This window comes from Myotis myotis, unplaced genomic scaffold (assembly GCF_014108235.1).
Source record: "Myotis myotis isolate mMyoMyo1 unplaced genomic scaffold, mMyoMyo1.p scaffold_m19_p_1, whole genome shotgun sequence".
Classification (NCBI taxonomy): Eukaryota; Metazoa; Chordata; class Mammalia; order Chiroptera; family Vespertilionidae; genus Myotis; species Myotis myotis.
Window position 1 is genome coordinate 102,767,311 of NW_023416313.1, and position 21,462 is coordinate 102,788,772.

Genomic DNA, 21,462 nt, shown 5'->3' on the forward strand with positions numbered 1-21,462 from the left:
TTGTATAGTACTATATTTTTATACTTGGTTTTTAAAAAGTAGCTTTAATTACATAATTTTTTTCTAGTAAGATAACAGATGTTTGGGAAATAAACATGGCATTCAGGAAACCTCTCTAATAGATATGTCAGAATTTCTATGGCCATTAAAATATTTGTTTATTTAATACTATTACCTTGACTATTTTAGTGCTAGTCTACAGACTTCAGATAAAATTATCTCTATAAAATAATTCTTTGTTAAAATAAATGTTATGCTTAGAAACTAGTTGATAAGGTATAGACAGAAAATATTCTTTTCCAAGGGAAATAAATAAAATGAAGAGGAATCTCATAAGTGCTGTATTACAATATAGTATTTGGCTTCAGTCTAAAAAAAAGTCCCTCTCCTCTCTACCGCTTTATCCCAACAAATGTATAATTTTTTTAAATCACATTCATATCTTATTTGAGTTTTTAAATAAAGTTAAAATTCATCTGTGAAATAATGAGGGAAAAGCTTAGTCCAAGACTATGTCATGCCTTTCTGACTCAGAGCTCCTTCCTGGTTTCCTGGACATTTCTCCTGTGCCTTTGAGACCAGCTTATAGGAGTCTACAATTCAGCCAAATCTCTGACATATACCAATAAATATTAGTTTCCCAAATAAATTTTTCTAGTTTTTACTACTTCAACTAAAAGGATTCAACCTCTGATCTTTATCAGGATATGCTTCAGAGCATAGAAAATCTAAATATTTGAAAGATTTTGCAGCAATGGCAAATTAAAAAACACACCTGAAAAAGTCATGATTGCTGACCAGAAGAATTTAGGTTGTTGTTAACAGTGTATATTCATAATATTATCATTTTAGATAAGTGCAAGAAAATGCTTCTCGCTGTGATCATTAGGACCTAAAGTGCTTATTTTTTTTTTGGGGGGGGGGGTACACAAAATTTTATTTAAAAAAGATTCTAGGCTAAAAATGTTTGGAAAAGAATGTTCTACAAGAAACTGCCTTTTAATTTAATTTGTTAATACAACGTTCAATGTCTGAGACAAACTTAAGACATTTCAATTCTTAAATTCTTCTGCACAATGGCAACATTTCTACAAATCATAGTGTTGCAGGTCTTTAAAAATAGTGAATAACTTGTAATTAAAACTTACACTAAAAATTCATAATTGCTTAGACTCTTTTGATAGGCAGCTTTAAACAAGATTTCTATTTTTAAATTAGTATGTGTGTTGTGTTTTAATCTCCAACTATGGCCCTCCTCCACGTAACACGATTTTCTATCATCACACACCAAGCTGCATTGTGTTCAGGTACATTTCAATGATTTTAGATTTTATTTTGTGGTTTCATTATGAAACAGTTTGCACACGCCAAACTCAAACAATCTTTTTATTTAAAAATCCACCTCAAAATTCTCATTTTTGTGAGCAACAAAAACTAAGTGGAATCAAACCATAGAATTCATGAAGGAAGTCAATTTTTCAGAAACTTCTCAAATCGCTACAAACTGGTGCTAACTAAGGGCATCAGCATCTTAGAACATATGAGCCCCTTCATATGTTCTTCCAACACAGCATGCACTGGGTATTTATGATAAACTCCTCAAGGTAAGATATATCCTAGAAGAGGCATTAATTTCCCAAGGAAGAAGGGAAAGAAATGATTTTACTTGATAAAATAAAGTTGCCAAAAAGCTGTGGAACTTCCCTATTTTCAATCCATGAAGTTGACATCTTTGCTTGCAGGGGCCAAGTGATAATTTATTACTGTGCATGTGTCACTTGAATGTGTGTGCATCACAAGTGGATTCAAATACATGAGTTTTTACACCATTCAATTACTATTTAAGTCCCTATAAGATGTAGTCACTATGTCAACTTACCCACTTCAATCTGAGAGTAATTTTATATGCTTAATAATACTTCATCAACCACATTATTAGTTGATGGTATCAGAAACAGAAACCCACATCTGTCATTTAGACCAGAGTTTCTTAATTCAGTACCCTACCCATTGTGCCCTGCTCCATAGCACATTTCCTCTAGATTTTATTTCTCTTCTTTCCCTTCTTAACATGCTAAATCAAATTTCTGTATGCATCCCTTATTATATAAGTACATATACAAAGGTAAACAAACTTCATACCTATACTCGTTATATTTTGCACTGTATGAAAAAAGTTTTTAACCTAAATAAATTTTTGCCAATTGTGTGTGTGTGTGTGTGTGTGTGTGTGTGTGTGTGTGTGTATATATATATATATATATATATATATATATATATATATATATATTTGATTAGGATTAATTGTAACAAGAGCCTGTGGATTTTGGAGGGGAAAGCAAAATGAATGCCCAATGCCCACCTCTATGAATTTTTTTTTTGTTTGTTTAAGGTATTACAAATAGTAGTACATATGTCTACTTTTTTTTCCCCGTTGACCTCCTGGCCTCCCCTACCCTCCGTCACTTGCTCTCCCCGTCCCAATGTCTTGCGTTTATTGCTTGTGCTTATATGCATGCATACAAGTCCTTTGGTTGATCTCTTACCACCCCCCCCCAACCGCCCCTGCCTTCCCACTGTAGTTTGACAGTCTGTTCAATGCTTCTTTGCCTCTATTTATTTTTGTTCAACAGTTTATAATGTTCTTTATAATCCATAAATGAGTGAGATCATGTGGTATTTATCTTTCTCTGACTGGCTTATTTCACTTAGCATAATGCTCTCCAGTTCCATCAATGCTGTTGCAAATGATAAGAATTCCTCCTTTTTTACAGCAGTGTAGTATTCCATTATGTAGATATGCCACTGTTTTCTAATCCACTCATCTGTTAATGAGCATTTAGGCTGTTTCCAAATCTTAGCTATTGTAAATTGTGCTGCTATGAATTTTGATTTAGTGTAAAGAAGAAGCAAACTAACTGTCTAGTTTATAATGATCCACAAGGTATTTAAATTTCAAAATGTATTAAACTTATAAATATTACTTTAAGAGAGCTCTCTTAAGTATACATTAATATATCCAATTCTACATCTCACAGAGGAAATAAATAGCAGTCACATAAATTTCAAAATTCAATTTTTCTGTTGATTTATCTCTTGACCTACTATTTAAAAGAAAGCCAATATCTCCCATATCTTTTAGTACAAATACCTTGGTAGAAGTTTTAATAATCAGTAAATATATGAAAAGTTAGTATCAAAAGGAGATTGAGGAAAAGGGGATGGAGCTAAATAAGATGTGATGCATTTATGGCAGTAGGCTAAATTAGACAATTTTCCATTTATGTAAACCTAGATTCTTCTGATAATATTAACTTGTGTTCATATGGAACAGATGAAAACTTCCGCTGTCTATAATGTACTAAATTCAAACAAATTGCTTTTCTATAGACCAGGTGACTAGCACTGACTGTCAGTATATCTGAAAACAAAACAAAACACTGGAACTTTATATCACTAATTATGATAAACTGATGAATTCTTATATTTAAGTAGAGCATATGTTTACATGACTAATACTGTAGGTATGCAATAATTCCCCATCTATTTCCTCTCTCTCTTTCTCTCTCTCTCTCATACACACACACACACACACACGCACACACCAAATTATGATAGTTGCAAATATTAAAACAAAGAGTCTAATTATTTTAATCTTAGGCATACCATATTTTTTCTATAATAAAACTATAGTGTTTACACAATTATCACTTCACTGACAGGTTGCAAAGTTTTAAGTAATCCTATCTAATAAAAGCCTAATATGCAAATTGTCCAACCAGGAGTTCAACCGCTCGCTATGATTTGCACTGACCACAAGGGGGGTGGTGGAGCATGGTGGCCATCGGCGATATGGCACTGGCAGCAGGCGGCAGTGGAGGCGCTGCCAGCCCTGATAGGCTGCAAGGAGAGAGGGACCGTGGCAGGATGGTGGAGCAGGTGAGCAGGCGGTGCCAGGCCAAGGCAGGTGCAGGTGGGGGACTGATTACCCTGCTGATCATCCCACAGATGGCTCCCAGGCACTGAAAGAGCCAGGCAGGGGGCCCAGCCCTGACCAATCACCCCAGAAATGACAGCCAGTGGTGGCGGCAGGGGGTCGACCTGGTCTAATTAGCATATTACCCTTTTATTAGTATAGACTAGAGGCCCGGTGCACCAAATTTGTACATGGGGGGGGGACGGACGAGTCCCCTCAGACCAGCCTGCACCCTCTCCAATCCGGGACCCCTCGGGCAATGTCTGATTGCCGGTTTAGGCCCGATCCTCATCGGGCCTAAACCGGCAGTCAGACATCCCTCTCACAATGCAGGATTCTGAGTAGACATCCCTCTCACAATGCAGGACCGCTGGTTCCTAACTGCTCACCTGCCTGCCTGCCTGATGCCCCTAACTGTCCCCCTGCCAGCCTGATCACCCTTAACCGCCTCTGCCTGCCAACCTGATCACCCCTAACTGCCTCCCCCCCACCAGCCTGGTTGCCCCTTACTGCCCCCCCACCAGCCTGGTCGCCATGCTGACCTGGTCTCCCCCACCTGCCCCCCTCTGCAGGTCTGGTCGCCTCTAACTGCCCCCCCCCTGCCAACCAGGTTGCCCCCAACTCCCTCCCCACACTGGCATGGTCGCCCCTCACTGCCCACCCTGCTGGTCTGGCCGCCCCACACAGCCTGCTGTTCAGTCGTTTGGTCATCCCTCACTAACCCCCCCAACCAGCCTGGTTGTCCCACGCAACCTGCTGCTCAGTCGTTTGGTTGTTCCCCACTAACACCCTGCTGGCCTTGTCACCCCACTCAGCCTGTTCGGTCATCAGTTCGGTTGTTTTGGATGTGGCAGCCCCTGGCTCTTTATATATACAGATTGTGCACTAGTTTGGAGCATACACCACACACTGCTGGAGGGCAACTCACCATTGACAAGGTGCTGTCTCTTAACAATTGCTATAACAAGTCTTCAAATAGACATACCAATTTTCTTTATGTCCAGCAGCTTCTGGCTGATTTGAGAACCTTATAATGTCAGTGAATTCTATGAACAGTTTTCAATTACCTTACTTTTTTAACTAAAATGAAATCATTTTAGAAAGCAATAGTTTGTGACATAACATGATTTTTTATAAGACAGAAATTCCACAGAGGATGATTCTAGCAGAGGCATCATGAAGAAAAAATAAAGTCAAATCCAGAATATGTCTATTTATAAGTGAGTGCAAAAAGCCAGCTCAAAGGAATGGGTAATCAAATTTCCTCAGATAGCTGGCAGTGCAGATCTCTTAGAGGTAATATCCCATATTGGGGCTGAGAATTCCTAGAAAGTTAAGCACTGAGCAGGGGCAGTAACCAAGTTAGCCTTGATGACATGAAATCTTATTACTGAGTTAATCAATAGCATCTATCGTTAAAATAGTGTTTTTTTTATTATCCTAATGACAAACCACTGAATAAGCAATTTTCTTTACCTTATTTTTTGGGGTACCTTGGGTGTGAATATTAATATTGTATACAAACATTATCAAATTCTGGGCCTAAGCCCACTGTGTGCGGTCAATCTACATATCTTTCATAAATCTTTTTTTTTTCCTCGTGTCAACGCTTATTTCCACCAAGTATTTTATTAGTCAAATTTTAAGAATAGAGAAAAGTTGAAAAAATTAGTGTGAAAACCCATATATTCACCACTAGATTCTTTAATCTTGTTACTTATATTGTTTTTAATTGACTTTATAAGGGTGACATCCTAATATATAAAAACCCAGGGTCTGTAACATCCAAAATGACTGAAGGCTCAACCGAACACCAGGCTGCGTGCACAGCAGGCTCTGGTGGGCGGGGACTGGTGAGCAGGCTGAACTGCTGACCTCTTGGGGAGAGAGAGAGAGGTGGGGATGATCAGTGGCTACCACAACTGCTGGAGAGGCCCAGAGAGAGAGAGAGAAGCAGGGTCTGATCTGCGTCTGTTCAGGCCCAGAGACACTGACTGGCATAGACACTGACCAATCAGAACCAAATCTGGGTGAAGTGCAAGGAGCCAATGGCTTCCTAGGAAGCAGAACTTTTGACGCTGACAGGAATAGAAACTGACCAATCAGAACCTAATCTGGGTGAACTGCGAAGGTAGAACCTAAGGTGGGGGCTGAGGAGGGGTTTTAAGGGCAACAGCTGTTTGGTGTAAGGTGTAAGAAAGTGGTTCAATTTTTTAATGACCTGTTTGGCAGTATAGTGCATATGGCTGGCAATCAGTCCAGATACAGAGATTGTGTATTTTTGTCTGCCAAGAGCATCTCCTCCTGCTGAAAAAAGCTTCCCCTTCCCTTTTAAGCAATTCTATCCTATATAATCTATACAAATAAAAGAGTAATATGCTAATTAGACCAGGTCAACCGACCATTTTCCAGACGTCTGACTTCCTTCTGGACAAAGCCATGGTGGAGGGGGCTGAGGCAGAGGCAGTTAGGATAGATCAGGCCAGCAGGGGAGGGCAGTTGGGGGAGAGATCAGGATGGCAGGGCATTAGGGACAATCAGGCCATCAGAAGAGGGCAGTTGGGGGAGAGATCAGGCAGGCAGAAGCAGTTAGAGGTGATCAGGCAGGCTGGCAGAGAGGTTAGGGGTGATCAGGAAGGCAGGCAGAGGGGTTAGGGGCAATCAGGCCGCAGGCAGATAAACAGTCAGGAGCCAGCGGTCCCAGATTGTGATAGGGATGTCCGATTGGAGAGGGTGCAGGCTAGGCTGAGGGACCCCCCGCCCAGTGCATGAATTCCGTGCACCAGGCCACTAGGTAGTTCATAAACTCATATAGCTTTCAAGTGTACAACTCTATAATACATCATCTGTATACTCCACCATGCACTCACTATCCAAAGTAAAGTCTCTTTTACCACCATTTATCTCCTCTTTGCCCTTTCCCACCTCCCCTGCCTCCTTTCTCTCTGGCAAACACAATTCTATTGTTCATGTTTATGCATGTTTTTTTTTTAACTTTTAATTCCCTCACCTTTTTCACCTAGTCCCACAATCCTTCTCCCCTTTAACTGCTGTCAGTCTGACCTATATATCTATGATTCTGTTTTGATTAATGTTCAAATTAATGTTCCTTCTAAGTCCTACACTTTCTAATCCTCCTTCTAAAACAATGTAAGTGCTAAGGTCAGGCCATCTCTGCTTTGAGCAAAGAAGACAATGTGATGTACTATTGGCTATTCTACCCCACTAAGAAGATTTCTTTCCTGAATACTTCTTCAGGGCCATACATCAGTGAGATTACTGCAGTGTCTTTCTGGCCTGTGCAGGCATAACATACTGGGTATTCTGTGGCCCATCCTCCAATATTTTGTTACCAACAAGTCATAGAGAACTGTCTAGGAGACCACACTTTTGGAGTCAAGAAACACACAGAGTATGCAAAATTATGCATCTTTGTAATGTGATTTAAATACAACAAAAAGCAAAGCTCAAGTTTAAGTTGTCATTTTCATGTCATTGAACCAAAATGGTTGCTATCGTGTGATCAACATAATGTGTAATCTAGGAAAAGGTGACTTTTCAGAGATATATTTAGGTAGGCAGGCAGTTGCCATGACAGTTTTTGGAGATAGCAAGTTATCCAGATAAATATCATCTAATGCAATATGTAATTTTCAAACGGTGCATGGATTTAGATTCAAGAAACCTAGGATACAATTTTGTTTCCCGAGAGGGCCAGTTCTGGAATGGCAGAATAATGACTCCAAATATATACTCCTCCATAAAAGCCATAACAACTGGAAACCCTTGCAAAATTAAAAAAAAAAAAAAGAAATTGAAATAAACCTATTTAGAAATTTTGAAATCAACTAAAGATCTGTAGTGATTTAAAGTGTGCATATTCAAGAACCATGGCCAAATCTTGATAAAAGCAACAAGCTTGTATGTTATTCTCTGCCTCCCCAATTCTGTGGTAGCTTTAAAACTAACAGCCTGGCAGCTACAACTGCTATAAAAATCAGCTACGTGGAAGCTGCTGTATAAGACTAAGTGGGACTGGAGTTCCTAACCCTCAACCAGGAGAATTGTCACTATTTGACCTGTCTGGAAGCTACTAAAATGCTCCATTTTCAAGAAATGGCTGATTCAGGGCCTGCTCTTTGAAAGCAGCTCTCCTTGGGACATTTGTTAAAAGTAATTATCAGTAATTTTCCATCATCATAGTTGCCTGGGTCATTTACCATTTGGGGCTAATTAGGGGCTGAAAGGAAAAACTGGGGAATGACATGTTCACAGGGGGCTTTAAAAATTCCAACATATCCCTGGCAATCTAGAAAGCAACATCTATGTGGAGAGACCTGAGAAGGTCCTAATCTTTGACCCCAAGTTGACCTTCAGGGTTTGGACAACCAAAAGTGAATACTAAGGCAGACTTATCAACTACTTTCCAGAGCCTTTAGGGTATGGCCCAATGTAACAAAAAAATGCAGGTTCAGCTGCCTATGGCAACAAAAGCCAAACTTTTGAGACAGGTTCTGGTGCAAAAGAAAAGAGGTTTTATTCAGGTGCTGTCACCTGGGAGAATGGTGTTCTCCCAAGTCAAAGATCATCTCCCCTTCCTTCTCAAGCCGGTAGTTCTTACAGGGATAATGAAGGGAAGGCTTTTTTGTTTCTCTTCTATACAATTAACTTGCCAGCTTTTGGTGCATTTGGGCTCTGTCCATTCAACTTTCTAGCTTATGGCATGCTCCTGACCTATCTTTTCAACTTTCTAGCTTTCGGGGTGCTCAGTGTAAGAACCTCCCCTGTGCCATCTTAGTCACATGGGAGAGATTCCCAGGTGCTCCCTGCCTGTCTATGGTAGTGGGTAGAGGGACTGCAGGACCCACCATCAGGAAGCTTGTAGATGCTGAAGCCCTCAGCCGTCTTTGGACATGTGCTGAACCTCTGGGGGAGCCAGCTGAAATCCAAGCACCCATGTCCTCAGTGCATTCCCCGCACAGCCAACCCCTCTGAAGTGTCCAGCCAGGCTTGCACTCTGACTTATGGCTGCCTACGGTAACACTAATAAAGAGCACCCCTCAGCAATGTCTGGGAAATTCACTGGTTAAAAGACCTGAGGGAGCCTTGGCCAGGTAGCTCAGTTGGTTGGAGCATAATACCTTACACCAACAGATCACAGGTTTGATTCTGGTAAAAGCACATCCCTAGCCCTGGCCAGTTTGTCTCAGTGGGTAGAGTGTAGGGTGTAGGCCTGTGGACCAAGGGGTCCCGGGTTTGATTCCAGTCAAAGGCATGTACCTCAGTTTCAGGCTCTTCCCCAGTCCAGGCCCTGTTCAGGGTGTGTGCAGGAGGCAACTAATCAATGTGTTTCTCTCACACCGATGTTTCTCTCTATCTCTCCCTCTCTCTTCTACTCTCTCTAAAATCAATGGAAAAATATCCTCAGGTGAGGATTAAAAAACAAATAAACAAAACCATTTAAAAGCACATACGTAGGCTCCATACCCAGTGAGGCATGTATAGGAGGCAACTGATCAATATTTCTCTCTTACATTGATGTCTCTCTCTCTCTCTCTCTCTCTCTCTCTCTCTCTCTCTCTCTCTCTCAAAATATCAATAGACATCCTCATGTGAGAAAAAAAATAAATAAAAAAGAACTGAAGGAAATCTGTGTTTAATCATTAGTTGACCAGCAGCACTTACGACAAAAATGCATATTCCACAGAATATTGTCCAAGAAAGTAACTAATCAAACAGCAAAAATAACAAACCCTGGAGAAAGAGGAACAATATAATTTTTAGAGTTGGAACATTATAGTACTTAAAATGTCCAGTTTTCAACAACACTAAAAATTATATCCGCAAAGAGACAGGAAAGTAGGAACCATACACAGAATAAAAGCAGTCAGTAGATATTGTCCCAAACACTTTAAATCAGCATTTTAAATTGGTCAATGAACTAAAGAGAACTAAGTCTGAAGAACTAATGGAAAGTATTAGAAAGAGTTCTTAGCAAATAAAAAGTATCAATAAAAAGACAGAAATAATAAACAAGAATCAAATAGAAATTCTGGAGTTGAAACTACAACAGAAATAAAAAGAAATTATTACAGAGTCACAATAGCAGATTTGAACAGGCAGCATCAGTGAATGAAAAGTAAGCCAATTGAGATTATTCTGTTTAAAGAGCTGGGGGAAAAAGAATGAAGAAAAGTGAACAGAACCTCAAAGATGTGTGGAACAGCATCAAGCATACCAACATATGTATAATGGAAGATCCCTAAAGAGAAGAGAGAGAGAAGGAATATTTGAAGAAATACTGGCTGAAAACTTCCTACATGTGATGAACAACATCAATCATCACAGCTAAGATTAATGAACTCCAATTCAGATAGACTCAACGAGATTAATGTGTAAATATATCATAATCAAAGCTTTCAAAGACATAATTTTTTAAAGGAGCAAGAAAAAAAAGTGACTCCTCACATACAAACAATCCTCAATAATGTTGACAGATGACTTCTCAGAAACCATGGAGGTTAGAGAGAAGTGGGATAGTATATTTAGAGTATTGAGAGAAAGATTCTAAACCCAAGAATTATATATTCTGAAAAACTATTCTGAAAAACTAAATGAGAAATTAAGACATTCCAAGATAAAACTGAGAATTATTTGCTAACAGACATGCCCTGGGAGTCCTTCAGGCTTTAATAAAAGGAAACTGGATATTAATCCACACAAAATATTTAAGTGGTAAAGGTAGCTGTATAGGAAAATAAGAGATGATATAAATGTAGGTTTGCTTATAATTCTTCTGTTCAACTATCTGATTTAAAATATATCTGAATAAAATAATATTTTAAAATTGTGTTAATGGGCTTCTAAATGCATAAACATGTAATATGCATGAAAATAATTGTACAAAATGTGGAAAAATTGGAGCTATATTGGAGAAAATTTGGTATACTATTTAAATTAACTTGATATTAATGTGATTTATTTATTTTATTTTTTAATAAAATTATATAGGCTTCAGGTGTACAATTCTATAACACATCATCTATACATATTAATATGATTTACATATTAATGTGATTTAAATTGTTTTGAATTAAGATGTAAACTGTAATCCCTATGGCAACAACTAAGGAAATGACAAAAACATACACTGAAAGAAACAACTATAGCATTAAAATATAAAATGTAATATATAAAAGATTAAAAAATGGTAATTTAAATAATCAGATTAGTAGGCCCTGATTTAAATGTCAACCATAATTAACAAAAATGAAGTAATCACTTTACTTTGTTGGTATGAACTTATTTAAGCTTAAAAATTTTTTATGTATTTGTACACGCATGTATTTTAATTTAACATGATAATATCCTTTCTCTAAATGGTTGAGTATTTAAATCTAAAAACAGTGTAAATAATTCTTTAACCATAAAATTCTTATAAAGTATATTAATAAGCAAAAGTTGACATAATTTAAAATAAATTAAATGTTCATTCAAATGCTTTTGGTTTGTGGGCACATGCACATTTGCTTGGAGAAATTATTTTCACAGCATTCCCTTCACATAGGGATTTGTGTGATGTTTGTTTTCACTAAGAAGGAGAAAATTGGAAAGCTATTTCAGAACCTGATTTGATTGCTTTGAAAACAAACAAACAAAAAGTGCTTTTCTTCTTATGGCCTTGGGCTAATTGCTCTTCCTTTCAAAACTCTGTTTTGGGGGTTGATGTATTTTTTCTCTTTATCTATTTTCAAGGAAGATTTAATGGCTTATGTGAAAACTTGTTTAATTTACTTCTTTCTTATGAAAAAGGTTTTCTTCCCTATCTTTTTTTTGCCTTATTCTCTGAAGTCTTACTTTAGTCTTAGTGTGTTGGGGAATTAATAATGCATGTGACTAATTTTTTTTCTGATATTTTTCAAACTTAAGAAGTTATACCTAATGATCTGATCTCAGAAATAATATATCCTCATTTCAATTCTGCCTCTGAGGAAAACTATATTATCTCCAGAGAGCCATGATATAACATTATCCATTTATTATCAATTGTTTTACCTATACCAGTGGTCAGCAAACTCATTTGTCAACAGAGCCAAATATCAACAGTACAACGATTGAAATTTCTTTTGAGAGCCAAATTTTTTAAACTGAAACTATATAGGTGGGTACATTGCTATTAACTTAATTAGGGTACTCCTAAGCTGGCCTTTGCTAAAATCGTCCTCAATCTGAGTGAGGTACACTCGCTGAGGTCGACCCCTTCCAACTCTCACATCCACACTCAACTCCTGCATGAATCGCACGCTCCTCCCCAGCGCTGAGTATCCCCTGGCCTGTCTGCGCTGCATCTCCCCTTGCCCTACCGACCTACACCCCCCACTTCTTCTAATGCCACTTCTTCAAAATAGACTCGCCCAGGCCGAAAACCGACTTCTGCTCATGGGCCACGAAGTTTCAATCGCACTGTACGTGCGCGCCCGCACGTGGTATTTTTGTGGAAGAGCCACACTCAAGGGGCCAAAGAGCCTCATGTGGCTCGTGAGCCTCAGTTTGCCGACCACTGACCTATACCATAGAAAGGAAGGAAGATATGTTTCCGATAAAAACACTTTGAGTTAAAAAAAAAAACCTGTTAAGAATTTACATAATTATTTTAATGATGTGAAAATATACCATAGATATGTTCATACCCTCAATAATTGCTGACTAACTTTAACTTCAATACTTGCTCTTGAAATATTTGAATCCAAGTGATTTCTTATGTTCATTTTCTTACACGAAAATAATAGTTAATGTTAATTGAGTATTTATGCACCAACCACTATTCTAAGTCCTTGGCATATGTCCATTCACTTAATAGTCATAATAACCTATTAATAGGTATTATTCCCCTGACCTGTTTGGCTCAGTGGATAGAGCGTCGGCCTGCAGACTGAAGGGTCCCAGGTTCGATTCCGGTCAAGGGCATGTAACTTGGTTGCGGGCACATCCCCAGTAGAGGATGTGCAGGAGGCAGCTGATCGACGTTTCTCTCTCACTGATGTTTCTAACTCTCTATCCCTCTCCTTCTCCCTTCCTCTCTGTAAAAAAATCAATAAAATATATTTTAAAAAATAGGTATTATTATTATTAGTGCATTTTATAGCAGAAAATAATGAGATAGAGAGGTGTTAAATGACCTATCTAAGGATATGACTTCAAGTAACTTTATAATAGAGCCTACAGTCTTAACCTCTACATTATTAACTATGAAAAAAGTTATTGATGGGAGAATTTAATTTTGGATCAAAAATAAGCAATATCTTTCCTATTGCAAAAAATATAGACATATGGAGTATCACAAATAACAGTAAAGATATAAACATTTACTTAGAATAAGATTAATGGATGGAAGAGTTCCTCCCATGATTAAACTCAAATCATCATAAAATAGTAAACTGGGATGAGATTTGAAAGCAGACATCAAAATTATTCTTGGACTGGGTTATCTAAAAGTAGATTCCTTTTTTTTCCCAAATTCAAGTAGTATTTTTTAAAATAAATCTTTATTGTTAAAAGTATTATATATGTCTCTTTTTCCCCCATTGCCCTCTAGCACCTCCTCTCCCTCCACACCTTCACCACCTATTGTCTGTGTCTGGGTTATGAATATACACATATAATATGAGTTCATTGGTTGATCTCTTCCCCCCCTCCACCCACCCCTGTCTTCCCTGAGGTTTGACAGTCTGTTTGATGTTTCTATGTCTCTAGGTCTCTTTTTGTTCACCAGTTTATGTTGTTCATTAGATTCCACATATGAGTGAGATCATGCGGAATCTAATGCTCTTCAGGTCCATCCATACTGTTGCAAATGGTAAGAGTTCTTTCTATTTTATAGCTGCACTAGAGACCCAGTGCACAAAATTCGTGCAGGGGGGTCCCCTCAGCCCAGCCTGCACCCTCTCCAATCTGGGACATCCCTCTCACAATCCTGGACCGCTGGCTCCTAATCACTCACCTGCCTGCCTGCCTGGTCACCCTTAACTGCTCCCCCACTGCCTGCCTGATCAACCCTTACTATCGCTGCATGCTGGCCTGATTACTCCTAGCTGCCCCCCCCCCCCCGGCCTGGTCACCCCTCACTACCCCCACCCTGCTGGCCTTGTTGCCCCTAACTGTTCCCCTGCTGGCCTGGTCATACCCAACTGCCTTCCCCGCTGGCCAAGTCACCCCTCACTGACCCCCTGCCGTACTGGTTGCCTCTTACTGCCACCTCCTGCTGGCCTGGTGGGCCCCAACAGCCCCCCTCTGCTGGCCTGGTCACCCCTAACTCCCCGCCCCCACCGGCCTGGTTGCCCCACGCAGCCTGCTTGTTCAATCGTTTGGTCATTCCTTACTAAGCCCCCTGCCGGCCTGGTCATAGGCAGCCACCTTGTGAGGGTGTGATGGTCAATTTGCATATCACCTTTTTATTATGTAGGGTAGTATTCAATTGTATTTTATTGTTTTATTGTTTTGTTTTAAGGGGAGAATGAAGATTTTTATTTTTTTAAATATTTTATTGATTTTTTTACAGAGAGGAAGGGAAAGGGATAGAGAGTTAGAAACATTGATGAGAGAAAAACATTGATCAGCTGCCTCTTGCACACACACTACTGGGGAAATGCCCGCAACCAAGGTACATGCCCTTGACCAGAATCGAACCTGGGACCCTTGAGTCCACAGGCTGAAGCTCTATCCACTGAGCCAAACCGGTTAGGGCTATACCATTGGTTTTTAATCCATTCATCTGCTGATAGGCACTTAGGCTGTTTTCAAATCTTAGCTATTGTAAATTGTGCTGCTATGAACATAGGGGTACATATATTCTTTCTGATTGGTGTTTCTGAGTTTGGGGGATATATTCCTAGAAGTGGGATTACTGGGTCAAATGGTAGTTCCATTTTTAATTTTTTGAGTAAACTCCATACTGTTTTCCACAGTGGCTGCACCAGCCTGCATTCCCACCAGCAGTGCACAAAGGTTCCTTTTCCCCCACATCCTCTCCAGCACTTGTCATCTGTGGATTTGTTGATGATAGCCAGTCTGACAGGTGTGAGGTGATACCTTATTGTTTTGATCTGCATCTCTTGGATGATCAATGACTTTGAGCATTTTTTCATATGCCTTTTGGCCTTCTGTATGTCCAATTTGGAGAAGTGTCTATTGAGGTCCTTTGCCCATTTTTTAATTGGGTTGTTTATCTTCCCTTTGCTAAGTTGCATGAGTTCCCTGTAGATTTTGGAGGTTAACCCCTTATCAGATGTATTATTGGCAAATATGTTCTCCCATGGAGTCAGCACTTTTGTTATTTTATTGATGGTTTCTTTTGCTGTGCAGAAGCTTTTTATTTCACTGTAGTCCCATTTGTTTATTTTATCCTTCATTTCCATTGTCTTAGGAGATGTATCTATAAACATGTTGCTATGCGAGATGTCTGAGATTTTGCTGCCAATGATTTCTTCTACGATTTTTATGTTTCCATGTCTTACATTTAAGTCTTTTATCCATTTTGAGTTTATTTTTGTGTCAGGTGTAAGTTGGTCATCTAATTTAATTGTTTTGCATGTAGCTGTCCAATTTTCCCAACACCATTTATTGAAGAGACTGTCTTGACGTCATTGTATGCTCTTGCCTCCTTTGTCAAATATTAAATGAGCATTAGGACTTGGGTTGATTTTTGGCTTTTCTGTTCTGTTCCATTGGTCTATATGCATTCTTTTTATTATTATTATTATTATTATTATTATTATTATATTATTTTCTCTTTTTTAATTGTTCAAAGTATTACAAATAGTAGTACATATGTCTCCTTTCTTTTCCCAATTGACCTCCCCCCAGCCTCCCCTACCCCCCGGCACCTGCCCTCACCCTCCTCCCAGTGTCTATATGCACTTTTGTGCCAGTACCAGCTTGTTTTGATTACAGTGGCTTTGCAGTACAACTTGAAATCCAGTATTTTGATTCCTCCAACTTCGTTTTCTTTCTCAAGATTTCTGGAAAGTAGATTCCAGATATCTAAATCTGGAGTTTTAAAATTATTTTCTTGGTGATTCAACTATGCAAGGTAATCAAGTCTTTAACAAAAACCAATGCTTGTAAAGATTTCAAGAAAATAGTAGTATTGACTTTCATATTTTCACAAAAAAATGAAAATCATGTTTCTTTCAGGTATATAATAAAGAATATTTTGGTTGGATCAGAGACCTATCTGACTAAAAAATAATTTATAAACTTAGAATAAATTTCTAATTTTCCTAAAGTATAAGTAAATGAAAAGAAAAACAAAATGATAAACATTTGGATTATATTAATATTTTTTAAAAATGTTTTTTTACTTTTACATTATGCACTTATTTTATGCCAGGAGCTTTTCTATGTGTTCTACAAATATTATCTCATTGCATCTTTCTATCAACTGTTGTGTGTGGCATTTTCATCTAAATTTTACATATAAAGAAACTCAGAGAAGTTAAACTGGATGCCCAAAGTCATAAGTTATGGCAGACACGGTACATAAAACTTAAACTTGGGATCATAACCACTACGCTATATTGTGTATCTTAGGTTTTTAAAATTGTTTCTCTCTCTTCACACACACACACACACACACACACACACACACACACACACATTGATTTTTAGAGGTGGTGGTCCTGCAAGTTACCTTGGATTACCTATTTAGTTACATTATTCCTAAAATCAACACATATTATTTTCAGTAGCTTTTTTTGCATTAATTGTTGTGGGTTTTTTTTTTTGTTTGTTTGTTTTTTTGATTACAGAGCAGAAGGGAGAGGGAGAGATAGAAACATAAATGATGAGTGAGAATCATTGATTGGCTGCCTCCTGCATGCTGCTCCCTACTGGGGATTGAGCCAGCAACCTGAGCATATGCCCTTGACTGGAATCGAACCCGGGACCCTTCAGTCTGCAAGCCAATGCTCTATCTACTGAGTCAAACTAGCTAGGGCTGCATTAATTGTTAATGAAATTTTAAAATCATGTTTAATATGAAGAAGCATGTATTCCCTTTCAACATACACCATTCCAAGTAGGTACTCCTTAGATATTTCAGATGGACTATCAAGGAAAAATAGTGATATTACCTTGAAAGCACCTGCCAGTGCACTTTCTTTTCCTGTGTATTTAGGGTTATACTTAGCTATACATAAATAAATTATACATAAAGGTATAGATGATGATCAGCCATTTACCATGGCAGCAAGAGACCAAGAGCTAACACTTTTATCACATTTTATAACTACAAACTCTTTTCATACACATTATCTTCAAGAACCTTCCATAGGCAGGTATTTATTTTTCCCCATATTTTTTAATAAAGCTAAAATATCTGATATTTGTAGAGCACTGTGATTATTGATAATTAACTGGGTAACTTTAGAAAATAACTTTTCCATACCACAGATTTTTAACCTACAAAACAGAACTGGGCTGGTAATATATACTTTTCTCACTTCCAGGGGTTTCTACTACTACCAAGATAAAGCAGGAGAAAAGTAACTGCATACTGAAAAGTGCTTTCTTGGTCCAAGTATCCCCATATGCACAGCAGGAACTAATGTTCAGGCCCTAGAGTATCACAAAAATTCTTTCTGTAACAAAAAAATCTATTACTATATAGATGTAGAATGTTATTAACTGTTTATGACCAGTTAGAAAGACCTAGTTTAGAAAGACTTTAGGTTACAATTTAATTAGACCAAAACCTCAGTTGAAATGGCATTTATAAAGGTCTAGGTCATCATTTACTACAAATGGTTTTAATCAAAGGAAAACGTGCAGAGTGAAAGTACTGACCAATATTTTGTGTAATGCAATAGCTCCCCCATCTTACAGACTAAAGAATATGAACTGGAATTCTTCTTTTGATGAATAATATTAACAACATTTGTATTTTATTTTGTTAATTCTATTTTCTTTCCTTAACTCTTGAGAAGAGAGAAACCTTTTTATGTATATACCTACTAGAGGCCCGGTGCACAAATTCGTGCGTGAGTGGGGTCCTGAGTGTAGTGGGGGGAGACCCAGGATGCCATCTGCCCCCCAGCAGGCGGTGGGACGCCCTTGCCAGCAGGGATCGGAATCCCTCCTGCTGATGTTCCCGCTGGTTGTCGAGAGCCACCTGGAGGCTGCTTTTTTTTTTTTTTTTGACACTTCAACTGTTTATTCCATAATCAGAAATGGATCTACGCTACCACAGAGGATGAAACCGCACGGTTAATAGATTAAAAGCAGAAAATAGGTAATTTCACACAATGTCCCAGTTATCAACCCAGATGGGTGCATGGATACAATAACACATGAATGAGGGAAATCTAACAGGCTGAGGGGTTCAAGAAGACTGTCACCTACATGGTAACAAAATCCAAGGGCTCTAGAACCCAACACCAGGCCGGCCACAGGCTTCACTTCACAGAACAACCCTAACGTGCATGGGTTGCTGGGCTCTGTGGTGACTGTGTATCTTTCTGTGTAGTTGTCTGTGAGCCAACTGCTCTCTTACTTCTTGTTTAGGGCGAGCAGCATGTGAGGGCAGAGCACGCTGTCATGGAACACAGAGGGCTGCCCAGAGCCGAGGGGAGTGGCTGGGCCCACTGGGTGAGAGGTGGACACAGAGGACACTATCTCACCCAATTGTGGGGCGGGCTGGCTGGCCATCTGCCTGACCCCACCCAGGGAGGGACCAAGCAGGGTGTCTGCCTCTCCATTCTCCATCTTTCTATTTGTGACACCCGTCACCTTTGCCAGGCCTCCCCCAAACTGAGTTCAGTTCAATCCCTGCATGTAAAAGGACACGGGGGGAGGGGGAGGTGGGGCTCCACTCCAGTGCCCCTCTGATTCCCAGAGAAAGGACCTGGTCTCAAGATGGTGGCCACAGCTGCAGAACGTAGATCCTCAAGAAAAGTTGGGAATGCAGACTTTCGTATGAGCCCCTATTCCAAAAGGTGGCAGTTTATTCACATTGTGGCAAAGACACCTTCAAGAGTAACATAGTGGGTAAAATCAGGGCCAAACCAGGCCATTTCCTCATCCAATCTCTCTGAGGCACATGGACAGAACCAAGTCTCAGCTCTTCGCAGGACACTTCCGGGTTTTTAAGTCTGTCTCCATTCTTGTTCTTTGGGATTTTTCAACATTGGATAAAAGGATACGTACATTGGGGCAATCCTCTCAAGATACAATATTCTAATTGCACCATGTGAGGACGACAGCACCCCTTAGAGAGAGGGAGCCGGCAGATGGGGAGCAGGGAATTCTGAAAACCAAAGGGATGACAGAGATGCTAAGCCTTTCCTCCACGTGTCTGACACCCCTCCTCAGGCGGCCTGCAGGCCGGGCGTCTGCTGGACCTTAACCACTTGATGTCCTGGCTGCTGGCAGGCTGCCCTGGGCCCTGCTAGGGGGAATCGCCCCCTCCCCAACCACTCCTGGTACAGCTCCTGCACATGGGAGCTGGTCTCCGGAGGCCACACCGGGATGGCAGTGTAGATGCTTCCCATCTGCCACAGCAGCGCCCCATCTGCACACCCGTCCTCACCTGGGCCTAGCCCCTGCCGCTTAGGCATCCCTCGGCGCAGGCCAGGACCTCCACAAAGTGGCAGGGGAACTGCCCCTCTTCAGCTTCAAGACCACCTTCTGGATGTTCCGAAAGCAGTAAGCAGCCACAAAGCACAGCAGAACCTCTCCATACCTTTCAAGGGTGACCTCCTGGAAGTCTTTGTTCCTCAGGGTGCGGTAGGTGAGCACCCCCACATCCTCACTGAACAGCTCCTTGGACGTGTGCTTGAAGATGTGCGCCAGGTGCTGGATGGAGCTGGCACCCTCATGGGGCCTCACCTCCTCCTCCTTCACGTCTCCAAACAGAGTGTCCACGGTGGCAGCATTCGTGACGAGGTCACTTTGCTCCATTATCTGGACAATTTCACTTGAGGTTAACACGCAGTCAGCACCCCAGGAACTATGCAAAGCTGTTGGAACATCTTCTTGAAGGCCCTCCAGTTTCTTGTCATAACATGGGGCCACAATGACATGGAACATCTTGTCTGGGAATAGGTTCTGCTGTCTGGTGAAGTAATCCTTCACCAGAGAGCCCATGATCCGCTGGGGAAACTTGGCAGAGGTGGGGATGATGCGGTGACCCAGCACCTGCTCTGCATATTGGACCCAGCCGGGGCAGGCGGTCATCAGCATGGGTAGCCGGGGCTCTTCCTCATGGGGCTGATGGTATTGACAAAAAAATTCCTTCTGACTCTCGAGGATGCTGAAGTCTGTAGCTATCTTCATGTCAAAGACAGTGCACCCTAAGGCTTTTGAGGAAGCCACTTTGTGCTGTGAGGTATCACATTTCTTATTAAGGTTCAGGACACAGAAGTCGTCCTTGGCGTTCGGCTGAGAAACTTGGACTCCTTCCTCTGTGGTCACACAACTATCACACACAAGGCAGTCACTCAGAAATATCTTGGCATTGGCCAACTTATGGAATTCTCCTTTCTCTCTGTTCTTCTGAACTGAACTCTGGACGTCGACTGTGGCATTCTCTTGGTCATCGGTTTTTGTTTTTTTACTACAGTCCTGCCTCGTGCAGTGCTCACACTTTATCTGGAGCAGGGTGGGCGGGGGGCCAGTGCACGTGACCTAGAGGAAGCACGGGAAGAGCAGTCACCACTGGTCACTCCTGGCATGGCGGCCGCTTTTATATTCTTTCTTCCTTGTGGAGTGTCTAGGGCAGGGAAGTGGCCGCGGTGCCCAAAGCCAAGTTCCAAGAGGCTGGCAGCGCTGTCAGGATCGTGCCAGTAGTGCTGGTCCATGGGTGCCTGGTCCATTCTCTGGAAATTGAACCTGCAGGACTGCTGAGGGAGTAAGTGGCTGCTGCAGGGCTGGTGGGCCTCCTGAATGGGTCGGTCAGGACCGGCGCTCCTGCGTTGAGCATCTGCCTCTGGTCAGCGTACGTCATAGCAACAGGCCAGCCGGTCGTTCCAGCCGTTCTGCTGTTCGGTAGCTGGGCTTTTATTATATAGGATTCCAAAAGTACTCATTATTTCTACATGATTGAAAACATAAAATCTTTATAGGTGACTGAAACTATTTAGATATTTAAAATTCATCTTGTGAAAATGAATAAGTATTATAGGTATCCTATGCTTTGAACATATTCTGGAAAAATTAAATTTTCATTGCCTATATGTTTTTAAAGTGTTGTTTCCACTGCCAAATTCTTTTTTAAAGACTTCTTATATTTTGATCACTTAATATCAATATTCAGGGTAATCTATCCAAATTAGTTTGACTCAGATTTTAAACAAATATTCTTTATTTGCAGTCTTGCAAAATAGCTTTAAAAAGTACTAAATAGCCGAAACCAGTTTGGCTCAGTGGATAGAGCATCAGACTGCGGACTGAAAGGTCCCAGGTTCGATTCCGGTCAAGGGCATGTACCTGGG

General features: G+C 40.3%; 1 pseudogene; it reads right to left on the reverse strand.

The window, feature by feature from the left end:
- Positions 1–19,338: 19,338 nt before the first annotated feature.
- LOC118667291 lies at positions 19,339–20,844 on the reverse strand (annotated as a pseudogene).
- Positions 20,845–21,462: the final 618 nt, after the last annotated feature.